The following is a 15,663-nucleotide window of genomic DNA, read 5'->3' on the forward strand; positions in this document are numbered from 1 at the left end:
AGACTCAGTGCAAACTGCATTTTGTCAGCAGTCTGGTTGAATTTTTCTACACTCTGAATGTTAGTGTGTGATCAGAGCAAATAAGAACAGAGAGAATAAACACTGACCACATGTGCATATTGAATAAATATGCAGCCAGGAACTCATAGTGTCATCTTCAATTTTTCACTCATATCTCCACATGTTACTGAGGTCAACAAACGCCACATAGGAATAGAGCATTTGTTAATATGGAATAGTCCAAGATATTTTTCTGAAATACAGTTTGATATTTTAAGCTGCTGCTTCTTTTCCCAATGTTGGCAAAAAAAACAGCTATGTTACATGAAAATAAAGCAAGTTGTTTTAGTTTAAAATAGATCCAACGACAGGAACACAGTAACACATCCTTGGCCACAGAAGAGAGGAATTTTGCCTGCAGGAAAGCAAACACCTTTTCTCATCCACATCACACCCCCAGCATTTTCTTCCTCATTCTCTGCTCTTTCGCGCTCCCTACTCTTCCACGGTAACCCTGAGAGAATCTGGGTGAGGTGTCAGGCCAATGTGCTGCCTGCAAACAAAAGCCACCCCAGACCCAGATGTTCCTTACTGACCCCTACCCCCCCTGTTGATTTGGCTGAATGTAACCGGCTCCAAAACTTCCCTAACACTCACTGCGCATGTTTTTCGTTTGTTTTGTTCCCCACCGATTCATAGAGTCCTTCGTGGCCATCAGATTAAACCTTTGTGCACAGCCACAATTAACAGTTTGATTGTTGCAGCACATTCTTTTGCATTTATTTCCTCCGGTCTGCTATCTCTCCCTTTCCAGACCCCCAGTTGGTTGTTTCTGGTTAATAATGTAGCGCGTCTCGGTGTCTGATGTTGCAGTGGGTTGCCGTGGTACCACAAAGAGGCTGTCTACCTTTCCGGTAGAGACGCAGTGACCGGTTGCCAAGGAGTTGATTTCAGGAAGGAGGCGTGGAGGGAGGAAGGGTAAAGTAAAGGTCTGGCACAGACAGAGAGAAAGGGGAAAAAGGCAGAGAGGGACTGGAAAACACAATGTGACTTACCAAAGAAAGCTGGTCTATCTTCTGAAATTTGCTATAATGCCTAAACCTTGTTCAATATGATGAAATTCATTTTGTTGGTTGGTATTAAATGTCCCCGTACAGATTACCAAGCTTCTGCTTTTTTATCTATCTTAAAATAATGTTTAATGTCAGACAGAAATAACTTATATAAATACAGTCTGTTTTCAAATGACGATTTCCATTATTGAAGGAAAAGGATATATAGACAATCATCACCGACCTTATTACCACTAGACCTGCCTGAAACTATGGAGCAAGTCAAAGAAAGAACATTGACTCAATGTAAAGACTTATGACCAGATGAGAAACAGAGTCAGTGACATCAATGGGCCAGTGGTGATAGTCATTTTCCACAATGAAAAATGCACAACACTATGGTGAACCTTCCAAGTAGAGTCTGACATTCTTAAAATACTCAAAGATAATAGGAACAACACAAAATAAACAGAACAATATCCAAAGCTCTGCATCTCTGACCAGCTTCAGTCAAGCTCAGTATAGCAAAATCCATTTTCATTGTAGAGTTCCAAGGGGATAACCCGGTGACTAAAAATAATGGCAGCCCATGTCATTTTCCCCACCAAAAAATCTTAATTATTATCCACAAAAGCTTTGGAAAATATAAAGAAGAAGATATCCAACAATTGTTTTGTGACCCTACACTTAGTTACCCTTGAGTTTACCAGCAAGGCAATGATCCGAATAGCAGCCGCAAATTCTAATTTTAAAATAATTCATAAAACCAAAATGAAATTCTGTATTGGCCTAGTCAAACTCAGGACTTAAATCCATTCCATAAGAAGTAAGATTAACAAGCTGCTCATGCTTCAAAACCCTTCAAAGATTGTGAATAACCCCTCACATCCTCACCACGGGCTGTTCTCCCGGCTGCCCTCTGGGAAGAGACTTCGCAGCTTTCCATGCATGCCACCAGATTCCGAAACAGCTTCTTCCCCACCGCCATCAAACTGCTAAACTGTTGAGAGAACTCTAAATCATGTCTCAGACTCTGCATTACACTGACAACACCAAACCAAAACACTGCATATTTGCACCATATATATTTAATGCTCTCACCTTCCATATCAATACTTTTTTTTTTTTTGCACCATGTTTTTTTTTTTCTCCCACACTGTTTACATTTGATCACTGCTGCACTAAGGAATGGACATGTCATGAAGCTGTACAAAGCAAAATTTCTTTTTGCATACACTCTGTGTATATAAAATGAAAATAACAGTTGTCTAAGTCAAAGCCTTGATCAAAGTCTACCTGCCATATTATGCAAATGCATACTGGACGTTGTTCTAGCAACCCTAAACCATTTATCGCCAGAGGCAATTACTCTGCCACCCAGGGCCAGGTTTATTCGGATAGCCTTTAATATATTTATTTTTGATAATCTAAGAATTAAATGTGACAAAAAACAAAGTAAGAGAGGTTTAAGGGAGGATTTTTTTTTCAAATTGGATTGAGCTAAACACATAGGATAAAATATAAGGCATCTCTTGACTTTTGTCTGCATAATTGTGTTCTTATAAGAAGGAAAATGCCATTAAGTCGTTGAGGTGTAGCTTGCAGATTGCGTTGTGGGTGGAAAATGCCATTCACAGGTTCCACAGCCCATATTTATGTCATTACAAGCAGAGGCATGGTCGCTGAAGGAATTGATGGATTGTGCTGTTCATCAGTGTTTCAGTTAAAGGTATTTTCCTGTAAACCAAAAGATTTATGGTGATGCAAACACACAAATTCCCATATAGAGAATATCACGAGTGCTTAAAAAACGCAGAAAAAGCTGACTCTCTGCCTTCAAGCCTTTGCACAATGCTTTTTGCGCTAGTTAATCTGATTCCATAGCAGGCAGGTTTGTGTCAGAGATGTCTCTTTTTCACCAGAAAGCTGCTCCTACATCAATGAGATTGTCTTTATCTGCCTGCTTGCAGCTTGGGCTCAGATTCTGCCCTCTATATACGGGTGCCGGGTTTGTGGGAGGCATGTGGGCGAAGGTGCGTGGCATCCGGCCTAATGCACAGCCTGGAGAGAAATACTAACACTTCATATTCACTGTGACTTCAACACCGCCACAGTTGAGGCTCTCACATTTGGATGGAGATTTTCACTGAATGAGTCACAGGTTTGAAAGATATTCCACGGGACATGGTCTTCTAATTTTGTTGCGGTGTGAAATGAAAAGAGTCGACTGAATGCCGTTAGCAAGCGTCCGCGTAGCCCCATCAGCTACACAACAGTAGGATGCTCTATGTCGTTTTGCTTGAAAACATAAAAAGCAGTTTGGAGAGACTTCACCACAAAGTGCTCCTCCTCAAACCCAAGGAACGCCTTTTGTGTTTGACTCAGGATATTCCCCGCCGCACTGCATTCCACTGTAGCTCCGTTGTTCTGGACGGGGTCCCTGGCTTTTCCTGCCAAAGGCCTCCCATATACACACATCCAACCCAGGAGTCCTTGCTCTGCAGGGGGCATTCCAGAAGTGTTAGCTTTCTGAGGTTTCCTCCATATTTAAAGAGATCCAAACCCAAAACAGGACGAAACAGTCAGTTTTACCTTTGACCAAAAGATAAAGAAAGAAAATCTCATCTCTGCCTAAAAAAGCTCAACAGGTCTTTTTTTCTTGTCATGTGCTTTGTTGCAGATGACATTTTAAAAGAGGTAATTATAGAGGACTAGCTTCTTTTTTTTTTTTTTGCAAAAAGCAAAAAAATAAAAGAGTTACTGGAACTCACTGTGTTGTTCATGCTCTCATTTCATTTACAACAGAGAGGAATGCAGGCTTTCCCGTCCTGGAAAGAGACTATAATTTTTCTTTTGTCCCTTGCAGTGTTGTTTACATGTTGCAGTGTAATTATGGGAACTAACAAGGAACATTTGCTTCAGTGCTCTCATTTCAAAATTCAGTTAAACAGAGAAAAGCTCCAATAACATTACCATCCTAATATGGAAAGCCATAAAATTATACTTTCTAGAAGCACGTTTTGGTTCAGGTTTAGAATTAATTTTTGTATCTATATCTGTCATCATTTACTTTTAATCTGATGTACCTGATTAAATCCAAATTTGCAGACGTTGCAAAGGATTAAATTATCTGATAGTACAAAGAAAGACGGCGCAAAACATTTAAAAGCAATTTTTGGTTACAATGGGACAATAGACACAGCAATCAATAACAAGGACATCTAGTACATGAAGTACATTTTTAAGCCTGGATTCTGTCCAAATTACTGAAAGGCCCTGAGGAAGCTGGAGGCAAATTTTGTTCTCGACATATGATGTATGGCATTCTTCATGCGACAGGTTAAATAGTGTGAATGGATGTCTAATGGAGCCTAGGCGGAAGTTCATCTGAAGAAACTCTTTGTTTTTCATACATCCACCTGTGACACAGCTGATCAGCTTTGAACCACACCTCCACGAAAGCCAATCTGCATCCAAAGCTCATCTTAAAAGGCCTCTGATACGCACCTGTCTACTCCTGTGTGCAGGCGGTGGATGCGCTGTGACTTCATTCAGATGACACCGTTTCAACCCACCTCCAGCCCCTCCTCCACATCGTAGCTAAAGCTTCATCAGAGTGTCATTCCTCCTGGACTCTTACTGTGTTCCCTGTCTCATCTCAACCGGTCCGGCAGAAGACCGCCATGTTGAGCCTGGTTCTGCCAGAGGTTTCTTCCCAATGGGGAGTTTTTCCTTTCCACTGTCACTTCATGCTTGCTTATCATGGACAGGTTCTATCAACCTGTGTTATCCAACTGGACTTCCATCTTCCAGGTCCCTGAGTGAAGCTCTAGTATCAGCTCACGCAGTCCACTGGATCTCCCCATAAAGCTCAGGATACCGTCTCACTAACCAGCAGTCTACAGACTGACCAACTTCATCTATCTCCACTCCGACACCAGTTTCAGGCCTGGGGGGAAACAGCCCTGTTCTTTGCTCCTGTTCGTGCATATCTATCAAAATTAAGTGCTGTGTGCCAGGGTCTGAGCACCAAAGACTAGTAATTGTCTCAATAAACTTCTCCTAATTGTCTTTTCTCTTTGTGGGAGTTTTTCAGATTGAAATGAAAGCTGCTGAAGTAAACATTCAAGCCTAAACCATTAAAAATGTGCATGCTTCTTAAACAAACTAATGTTGATATTTCAAGTCAAATTCCAAAAGGCAGTAATTAGTACAGTAAAGAAATAAAGAAACAGAAGACTTAGCATAAATGAAAAAAAAAATAAATGCCCACAATCATCAACAATCATCTGCAGCATCATCCTTGGGATTTCTTTTTTTTTTTTTTTTTTTTTTTTTTTTTTTTTTTTTTTTTTTTTTTTAATTGATGGAAAAAATGAGAGTTAAGTGAAGTGGGCTAAGTCAACAAAACCAAAGTATAGGAAACTGTTTGCAAAGAGGAAAAGAAAAAAAATGATAATGCAGTATATCTGCAGTATATCTGCATGCTCATACAACCTGATGACAAGACCTTTTTATCTTCTGAATTTGAATGAGTTTTAAAAATAATAATCGAACTTTATTGATCTTACACTGGAGAAATGTACCTCTGCATTTAACCACTCCCCTTTGAGAGCATTGGGCTGCCATTCTATGGCACCCATGGAGCAGTGTGTGGTTAAGGGTTTTGCTCAGGAACCCAGAGTGGAGTCTGTGGGGATCGGACTGGGTACTTGCAAACTTCTCAGAGCACAAGCACGCTGCTCTACCCACTACCCTTTTTAACAGACCTGTTTTTTTCATTGTAGACATATAGGATATTCTGTATGTCTCTCTGAAGGGAAAAAAAAACATTAAAATTATTCCCCATGGTCTTATTTACTTACGTTCCAAAAATATGGAATTGTAACAGCTGCGTGTACACTTTCAGAGCCAGTGCATCTGCAGTTAAATGGCAAACTATAACCAATTAGCATTATATGGTCTAAAGTGATTCTTTTCAGCACCCACCAATGATGTTCCAGTTAATAACTTGTACCATAAAATAAAATGCACCTATTTTATGGAGATTTAAAGAAAATTACAAGGCTTGTATCTAGTTAGTTTTGTAATTTGGGTAAAATAACTTGGTGGATTTGGGATTATAGCAACAAAAATAACCGTTTGGAAATGTAAAAACACCTACTTGTTTTTTTGTTTTTTTATTTGGTTTTATTTGGGGGTATTTTTTCATCGGAAATTCCAGTTCTTTTCCATTAATTAATACATATTCATTCAGATCTGTGATTTAAATTCTTTACTAATAAATCAATGCTTCCTAATGACAGTGAAATTCAGTCAAGAGTTTTATTCTTTAGAACAATTTTGAGACCCCTAAAAAAATTCACATGTCTCTTTTCAAACTAATAAAGTCTAAATAGCTTTGTAATGTCCTGCCACCAGGAAGAAGACGGGTGCTGTGTTCCAAAGATGGAGATGTTTTGATGCAAAATATGTAAATCAATTCCAGAGTAAGAGTAAAAAGATGCTGTGAATATAATATCTGAACCTAGTCAGGTTGTCATTTTCCCTCAATATACAGTAAGACGATATCTACCAACATGGTGTGAAAGGCTTGTAAGCCTGAGAACATCACCCAGGAGGGTGTGTGGGTGTTTTGCTGCAGGAAGGGACGCTGCACTTCACAAAAATAACAGTAACCTGACCAAAGAACATTCATAGAGATGTCAAAATGAAGTCCCAAGACAACAGCCAGAAACCTAAAGCCTGGGTACAAATGGGGCTTCCAAATCGACAAGTACCCTATAAGACGAAATTAGTTAACAGGTAAGTACACCAAAGTCAATCCTTTGTAGAGGCCATCACAAAGTCCCAATCCAAGCCTTTGAGATAGCTCGTGGATTTTTTCTGGGCAAAGAAAAATCTCATAATCAGACATCTGATGGAAATATTGTTTAAAAGCATCTTTTTTTTTTACCTGGTTTCATCTGTCTGTAAATTTAATTTAGGAATCGTAGTACTTATCAAACTTCAACTTTAAACTAGAAATGGCTAGAACACCAAGGTTACCGAGACTTTACATCAGCAATGGATTTGTGTGACTGGTCATTTCCCACCTTTAAAAAACATTAGAGGCAAGCTGAAGAGCGCCAGAACTGTTGATAAAACACTTAAATGAGCAAAGAAAATATAGGTGCAAAGAAAGCTTGACTAATGGTGGGCTACAGGGCCATGACAGATGCCACCAATAGTGGCTGCTTTAAAAAAAATGTAATAAAGCAGTTCATTTCACTTTGCTGTCTATAGTGAAGATGGTATTTTATAAAAATAGACTGAAAGATGTTAGCCAGAAAGGAAGATTTTCCTTTAAAAGAAAAAACACTTAGGTTCAATGGAAAATTAACAGCTGATCATATAAACAAGCCGTGCCTTCCAAGAGGAGGCTTCCAATTGTCAGACGCAGTGGCGTAACTTTGGGACTACCGATGAAGGAGCAAATGTCTGTGCTGGTGCTGCGTCATTTATGAGCAACACGTTGTTGCTTCGTGTTTTGCAAATATCCATTGTTTTGTCTTCTTTTGACTCATAGTGAAGCATACAGGGATTATATGGAAAGTAACAGAAAGAATCAAATTTCTTTTAGATAAAATGGGAAATCTAATATTATATTGGGCTGTTTTAAGAATTCCTTTGGAACCTCATGTTGACAATTTCATGAGAAGAATGCTTAATAAAATGAGGAACATTATTAAGAACCATAACAATCTGTTAAGAAGATCGTTAAACATCAGTGTCTTCAGTCAAAGGCATCTCTAGATCCGGAAAAAGACAGACAGCTAAAGAAGACCCTTCCTGCCAACAGTTGTCAACATTTACAATGAGTTACTAAAACATTTCATTTTCCTTTGGGGTCAATAAAGTACTTTTAAATTTCATTTGAATTGACTCAAGTATTAGAAGCACAGACATGTGCTTTTAAATGTCTTCTTTTAAGGGATTTTGGGCTATTTACAAAACAACTATAAGTAAAAAAAAATCTACTTGCTGTGTTAAAAGTACAGAAAGTAGTAGGAAGTGTTGTGGGTTACTTTACAAAGTGATTAAACATGGGACTATATTGCTGGTGAACGAAAGTAAATAAACCAGTTCATAACCTTCAAAGACCCATGAAAATTACACCTCTGGTCACAAGGAAAAGTACTATGTTGGAAGTCAATGGGAGGCTTTCAAACTTAAAATTCATTGCAGCTGTCAAATATGAGGCTGGCTGCATCATGCTGTGGGTCTGATTTGCTGCCAGTTGAACTGGTACATTGCAAAAAAAAAAGTTAAAATAACACAAAATGGGAACTACTGTAACTATTTCTTCAATTTTTCCTCAATAATTACATTGAAACATGAACATAACCGTGTCTTTGATTTGGAGAACACCAAATTCATATCAGAACTGGTTTTGGAAGAAGTGCAACAGCCTTGCCTGAGAATTTGAATTAGTTCTACAAAAGGAAGACTGGCCAAATATTTACCTATGATTATTGTCAGAAGCTTGTTGATGACTACAGTTTGTTGTGTGCTCTCCTGTTAGGGGCTTTTCAATCAATATATCAATATTTGAGCCTATTTGTTACATTGTGAGTCTGTATAAATCCACAATAATTTAAAGTCATGAAATTGTTGTCATGCATTACATTTTCAAAACCCCTAAATAAATATTGCATATAACCGTATTATATGGATACATAAACTTCTGATTATAGGCGTATTTGGTGTATAGTTGGCTCTTTTATGTTGAATTCTAAGGATCACATATGGTTGACAACATTTTACTGGATTACTTTTCTTTCATCTTTTCCAAAGCTAAGACACTGAGCCATAAAATGTAATTTAACATAATTCACTGCAAGTTTATCGTTAAATTCAAAGATTGTATCCATGGCCTTGACCGAGTTCAGCTACTCATTATAGGACTTTGATTTAGAACATTTGTGTGAGCAGTTATTCGTCTTCTCCAAATTGTGAGATTTTGTGCTGAAACAGTCCTATGTGTTGCTGCCTCCTGCTTTGTGTTAGTTTTACACTGTCATCTTCCATTACTCATGAGGTCTGCCAGCACTTGTTGCATATCCCTATCACTTGTACTCATTTGAGATGTCTGTTATCACTCCAGACAGTGAGGATTTATAAAATGCTTCTCATTGTGGTTCATATACTGGCTATAATCCATCAGATTTCTGTGTAATAGCCCAAGACAAAAAGCTTCATCGTAGCTTTAAAATATATTTCAATTTTTTTAAGGAAAAGTCCAACCCTCTTTGTTGTGACTGCATTTTCTCCTCCAAATCTGTGCACATTTGATGGCTTCCAGTGCCATCTGACAAACTCTTGAGGTGTTCACATGTGAACCCTGGGCTTAAATTATTCATCCCGATCACCTATCCTCCTCACAGTCTCAATCTCAGTGTTTCTATTTGCTGTGAGATACAGGGACGAGAAGAAGAAGCACAGGGGAAGGAGGCGGGGAGGAGCAGCCTGACTGGAGCCAGAAGAGGTCCAGGAACAGGAGTGTTCATTAAAGTAGCCCCGAAAGCTCAAGCATGGGAGAGGATAACAAGACCCTGGGGTGGCTGGTTTGGGCCCTCTACCCTCAAAGGGCACACAAATATATTCCAATTCATCTAGACAAATCTAAAAGTAGACTGTCAGCAGAAAAAATACACACACACACACACCTTTGCAGAAGCCTTTCTTTCTTTTTGTTTTGGAAAGTTTGGAAATATGAAGAAAAGGAAAATAGAGGGGTTGTTTTTTTTTCCAAGTACCAGCTAATTTTATATTATAAAAAAAATACTAATAATTTAGAGTAACCCTGCTTTTGAAGTAGGCTATAAATGCACACAGCTTTATGTTGACGTTTCTTTTTTTTTTATTCAGCAAACTAAATTAATCCACAATGAATATCTCTTCAACAAACCTGCTGAAAGCAGAAAAGACAGTCAGCTAAACCAATGGGAACACAGATAAGCTGTCAGCTAATGCAACTTAAGATAACCTGCATACTTTATAATAAAAATTATCAAACTTTAAGACAAGTTTAATGTTTAAGAGAAAAGTAATACAATCTTTTTTTTTACCCAAAAAGTTTTTTTTCCAGGCTACAAACTAGCAAAGAAAGAAAGAAAGCCATGTCATTTGCATCTACCTCTGCCAATCCTCTACTATCCACGCCTTCCCAGCACCCAAAGGCATGACTTTTATTAATCCACCTCTTTCTTGGTTCCATCTCCCTTTCAACCGAATTGCAACCCACCTCCACTGCCTTTAAGGTCACCAGTCTACCTTTGACTCCATCCTTCATCTTTCATCCTACCACCAGCATCCAGGTCTTGCGGTGGATCTCAGAGATCCAGAGTCTGAGAGCCAATTCATATTCATGTCAAAATACTTTCTAACTGCCACCTTGCCTCGTTGTGAGTCTCTCCAAGGTTGAAACAACTAGTTGTTCAAGACAACAAAGAAGGGTTTTTGTTGTTAGGTCCTATCGTGCCTTAGTTTTCTAAAATGCTTTAATTCTAGTTTATGCTTCTTTTTTTTTTACTTTCCTTCTTTGCAACTATCAACTCCACCTGCATAATAACACCACAGCATGATGGTGAGCAGAGTCCTAAGCTACCTAAAATGTGCTGAAAACACCTTTAGATTGTGCTGTAAATACTTGTCTTGGTACATCCTGCTGTGGAAAATAGTCAAAGGTATGCGACTGAAAGCTTCTTCATTTGTGTCTCATCATTCTTCTTGGTTTTTACGCTCCTCTTTCTTAGTCCTGTTTTCTGCTGTGGTTTTGTGATCTCCACCTTTGTAAAATTTGCAACTGCTTGGTATTTAATGGAAATGCAAAGCAATGAAGTTGAAAGCAGATGAGTTTTTGTTTTGTTTTAAGAACTGCACACAACACAACCCCAATATGAGATCAAATGGGATATTATTCTAAAATGTTCTTATGCCTGGTTGTGTAACCATTGAACTCAACTACTCCCTTTTAAGTCTTTGCAGCACCAGTCAATGAGAGGTTTACATTTGTGTGAATGAGTTTTAGCCTACACTGACTGCTTTAACTTAGCACCAAACGAGTGCTTTCCAGTGCATGAAGTTCTTTATCTGAAACACTGTGCTAATTTTTTTGTGCCAGATTCAATAGGACTCGCAATTTTATTAGTCAGGATGGTGAATGTTTTCCTTAAAGTCTTGGAGATCATCAACAAAGTGATTGATCTGGGCTCCTTGGTGAATTCCCGGATGAATCATTGGTGTGCTATTGAGAAATGCTTACTCCATTTGTAGATAATTGTTCACTGGAGTCCCAAAATCTGAAAACTGGCTTTGAAAATATTTCCTGGTCGATTAATGTCAACAACTATTATTTTTTCCCCACCTTTTCTGAATTCAATTAAACAGAATACAGAGTTTCACTTTTGAAATCATTTAGTTCTTTTTGTTGTCAGGTAGGCTGTAGGCTGCAGGTCTGGCAAGAATTATGTTTGGATGTGACTAGTAAATCAAACAATAACATTCAACTCCTGATTCAACAATGGACTCTTTCATTGTTCTCATAGGAAAATGTTGGTTTGGAAACTTTGTTTTTTTTTTTTTTTTATAAAATCAGAACTTAATATATTTGTTTAAACAGATCATATATGTAGCAGCCATTCAAAATGACCCTTCCCAGTCAAACGCCAGCCGAATGGCAGCCCACTTCTCTGCAACTCCCAGCAAAATCCCCTCTAAATTCTGACCCCCTCCTTCTCCTGGGTGTGCATATTTCTTTAATCTGACTCCACACTTTCACTGAATTACAGGGTCTGAACAAGAGAGGATGCTTCTCTTTAGATCTTAATGTCCACAAATCATGACAGAAAGAATATCTTAGTACAAAGATTGTTTTTGGAATTGTAGAGAAACAGGCAAGGGCCCAAGGGAATTTTGAATGGCTACTACAATATAAAGATTTTCTAAGTGATTCAGCAAATGCATTAGCGACAAAAAAAAGCAAAAATAAGAGAAAGAAAAAAAGTCGATAATGATTTAGTAACCAGAAAACTTAAATTAATGCATGAAATGACAGTGTCTTCTATGACAAACCTTTTATATTGTTCACATGTTTCCCTGCAACTTTGTTGTGCTAGAAACAATGTAAAAAAAAAAAAACACATATGTTGCCCAAAAAAAATGTCTTTAAAGAAATAAAAATTTACTGTGTGGCTGTTGGAGATCAAGTTACTCTCACTTCTGCATGGCAGAGTTGGGGATAAACATTTTAAAGAAGCAAAACTAACGGAACGACTCCCAGAGGAGGCTGCCTCCACTGTTTTTATGGATATCTGAGGTGTCTCTGCTCAAACTGCAAAGAGCTGCTGTTCTCCCTTGTTTGCCTGCCTGGCCTGTTGGACCCCCATACCACAGCTTTCCAGAAAGACCCCCAAGCAATCTTACATTCAGCCCGGCTGAGCAGCAAGCTGAAATTAAAGCTGTTTCCCTGTGGTTAGTTAAATAGTTGGACAGTGAGAGCATAGGGTGGCCCTGAGTCAAGGCTGAGGCTGTCTGGGCTTGGGAGTGGAAATATCAAAAAAGGCAATGAGTCGGGCAGGGGGGAGATGGGAAACATGCAAAGCGGAGTAGACGAAGGAGCTAACGTAGCTGCCTGGTCAAAAGTTTTTGTTTTGAGAAACTATGGAGTTGCTATGATTATATTATAGTGAAGAAAACCTGTCACGTCTTTGTTTACTGCCTGCTTCTAAATCAACACAATGTAACAGATTGCATTAAATGAGATGACAATACATCCACTCAGCAATACAATCACAAGAACTACAGTACAGGCAGTTTTACAGACATCATATATACTCATATGCTCCAGATGCTCTTAAATAAAATCCAGGAGCCAACTTATCTTTTCAGGAGACTCTAAATTTATCTGGTAGTAATAGAATGGAAACTGCTGATAAGTTTGTTCTTTCTCTGTAAGGTGGCCTGAGGCTGGGTTTCAACAGAGTTTAACGTGTTTATTCTATTATGTAACTGTTCAGCACAAATCTGGGCCAAGGAGCAAGGGGTGGGTCTACAAGGTCCCTCTGCCCCCCCACGGCTTTCTGAATTTGACCACAAATCCAGCCAACATTCCTTATGCCTCTGCTCAGTCTGTTTTAAGGAGATCGATGTTTCTTTTTCACAAAAACGCTACGATTCGATTCAAACCGTGTGGATCATGTCAACAGCACCTTGACATACGGTCCTGCGCTCCGGGAAACACACCAAGGCCATCATGCCTGATTGTAATCAAAATATTCCTTGTGCTTTTATTCTCTATTTTTATGCTTATTGGATGGCGTACAAAAGACACATTTTCCCCTTGATGTTTCCAGGCTAAAGATAACTGGCTGTATATAATGACTGGAATAGAGAGGATAAAATGCCTGGGCCAAGTTCCTTTAAATCTTTGGGGGTTCAAACAGCGAACTGCGGGAACAGTAGCCAAGACATTTGTGTGACAAGCAGGGATTGTTGCCTGCAACCACAAAATCAGGATCGGGAAAACCAGGATTAGGTGGTGACATTACTACAAGCCATGTCTTCTCAATGCAGTTACATCCCGATGTTATCTGAGTGTCAAGTTTGAAATGCAAATTTAATAATGCTATTAGAAAAGCATGCACATATGAGTTTACTTATGGAGTGAACAAAAGTTTACAAGTGTAATCCAGAATAGTGTATTAAGGGGGCACTGAGTAGTCGAGTGTCTTCCCAAGTAGTACATTAATGTACTCAGTATGGAGGCTCTCATTATCCACTATCCACTGGTTTTCTATTCAGTTGGGTCTCTGTGCTAACTCGAGAGTCCTTTCTGCCTGAGGGCAAAAGGACTGTGATAGGGCTGACACGAGGGCTCTAACAGCTTCACTGCATTATAGTTAACACCTCTGCAATAATGCTGTAAAGCAAAAACATGATTTTAACACTGCAACATTATGACATTCATTAGAAAAATGTTTCCCACAGTGAATAAAAAAATAACTTGAAATGTTGCTCATAGGGCTGCTGAAATATTCAATTACAGCAGCAACAGTCCCCTGGTCGCCCCTAGGCCATATCTGTCTCATGGATTTGTTTTATTTGACCCACAATCTATGAGATTATTAATAAATGAACTGCAATGCAGCACATTAATCAGTTGTAGCCTGATGCAGTTGCTTTGCCAGTCAGAGGGCTCGCCCCAAGCACCTAATCTAGCATGACCCAAAAACTAAAACATGCCCCAGGTTAGCGGTGACACAGGATGTTTAGGGCACCACACCCTTGGAGGGTCTAAAGCACACAGCATCCTGACTCAAGGGAGTGTTATACAAAACAAAAGGAGGAGGTTTGGTGTATTTTAACTCTTTTGTTTTAGTTGTCAATTTTTTAAGAAGATTTCTAGTTACCCGTTGAAGTTCTTAAACATCATGTTTACAGATCCAAAGCTACTGTAATATCTAGATGTTTAGAACATATGTCTGCATGTTTTCTACTTTCTGAGATCAGGGCATGATATCAAAAAGGTTGAGTACAAAAACACAGTGACACCAAATCAGTCTGAAAGGTCTTAAGCCAAAAAAATATATTGTCCCCACAGGAAATTCTGAGCCTTTGGCTCAGACACCTCTAATAATATGTTTGCTGGGGTTATCCTTATCAGATACCTGAACAATTTAATATGAATGTGGGGGAGCACTGGCCATAGTCTAAGCCAATCTATAAAACAAAGTTAATCTCATCCAACTGTTTTCAGGATCTTGTTATTTTGGTCAATTATAAACACCAACCATTATTCATGAGGCAGAAACTAGGAACCCTTCCCTGCAAGAGAACAATTGCATTAGAATTATTTGACCACTTAGGACATTAAAATGCCCTTTAATTTGTGGCATTAATGTATGCCTGGGGTTGTTGTGCTGCTGGAAGCTCTAACTTAGCCCTAATACTTCCAGTCTTTTTACATACTTTTTCTTTTGGGGATTGTACTATGGTAGACTCATACATCTCCACCCTGCTGCCACCACCATTTGTCACAGTCTACATAGTATGTACCATTTGGATTTAAATGTTCTGTTAGACCAGTCTACCATCAGGGTTGCTACTCTGATTAATGCTCTGTTGCCCTGGTAGCTTCATAGCCGTGGTATTCTCTTTTAGTTTTCAGACAAAATTAAATGCTTCTCTAAGATTATCATTTTATAACCAACAGTTGAGCCACACTCACACAGTTACCCTCAGAGACAGCAATAACCAGATGGCTAAGCAACTTGAGGTTATGCTCCATCGACATGTGACAGGGGAGTTAAGTGGAATAAAACCCACAACTTTCCAACTGCAAGACGACTCCTACTCCCATTTAAAATGGAATACCAACCTAATTTGTTGAGTGAGGCATGTTCCGCCTATTTTTAAGCATTTTATAATTATTATTTAGTGATACTCTAAGAAAGTCGGAATGAGAGTGTCTTTCTTAGATATATAATGACATTTTTTAGCTCCTCTAAGAAAGAATAGCAGAACTAAACAGACCAATCAAGATAACCAGAAGTGTTGCCAAAGTCAAAGA

The sequence above is a fragment of the Cyprinodon variegatus genome, unplaced genomic scaffold (assembly GCF_000732505.1).
Source record: "Cyprinodon variegatus isolate N-32 unplaced genomic scaffold, C_variegatus-1.0 Scaffold401, whole genome shotgun sequence".
NCBI classification, from domain to species: Eukaryota; Metazoa; Chordata; class Actinopteri; order Cyprinodontiformes; family Cyprinodontidae; genus Cyprinodon; species Cyprinodon variegatus.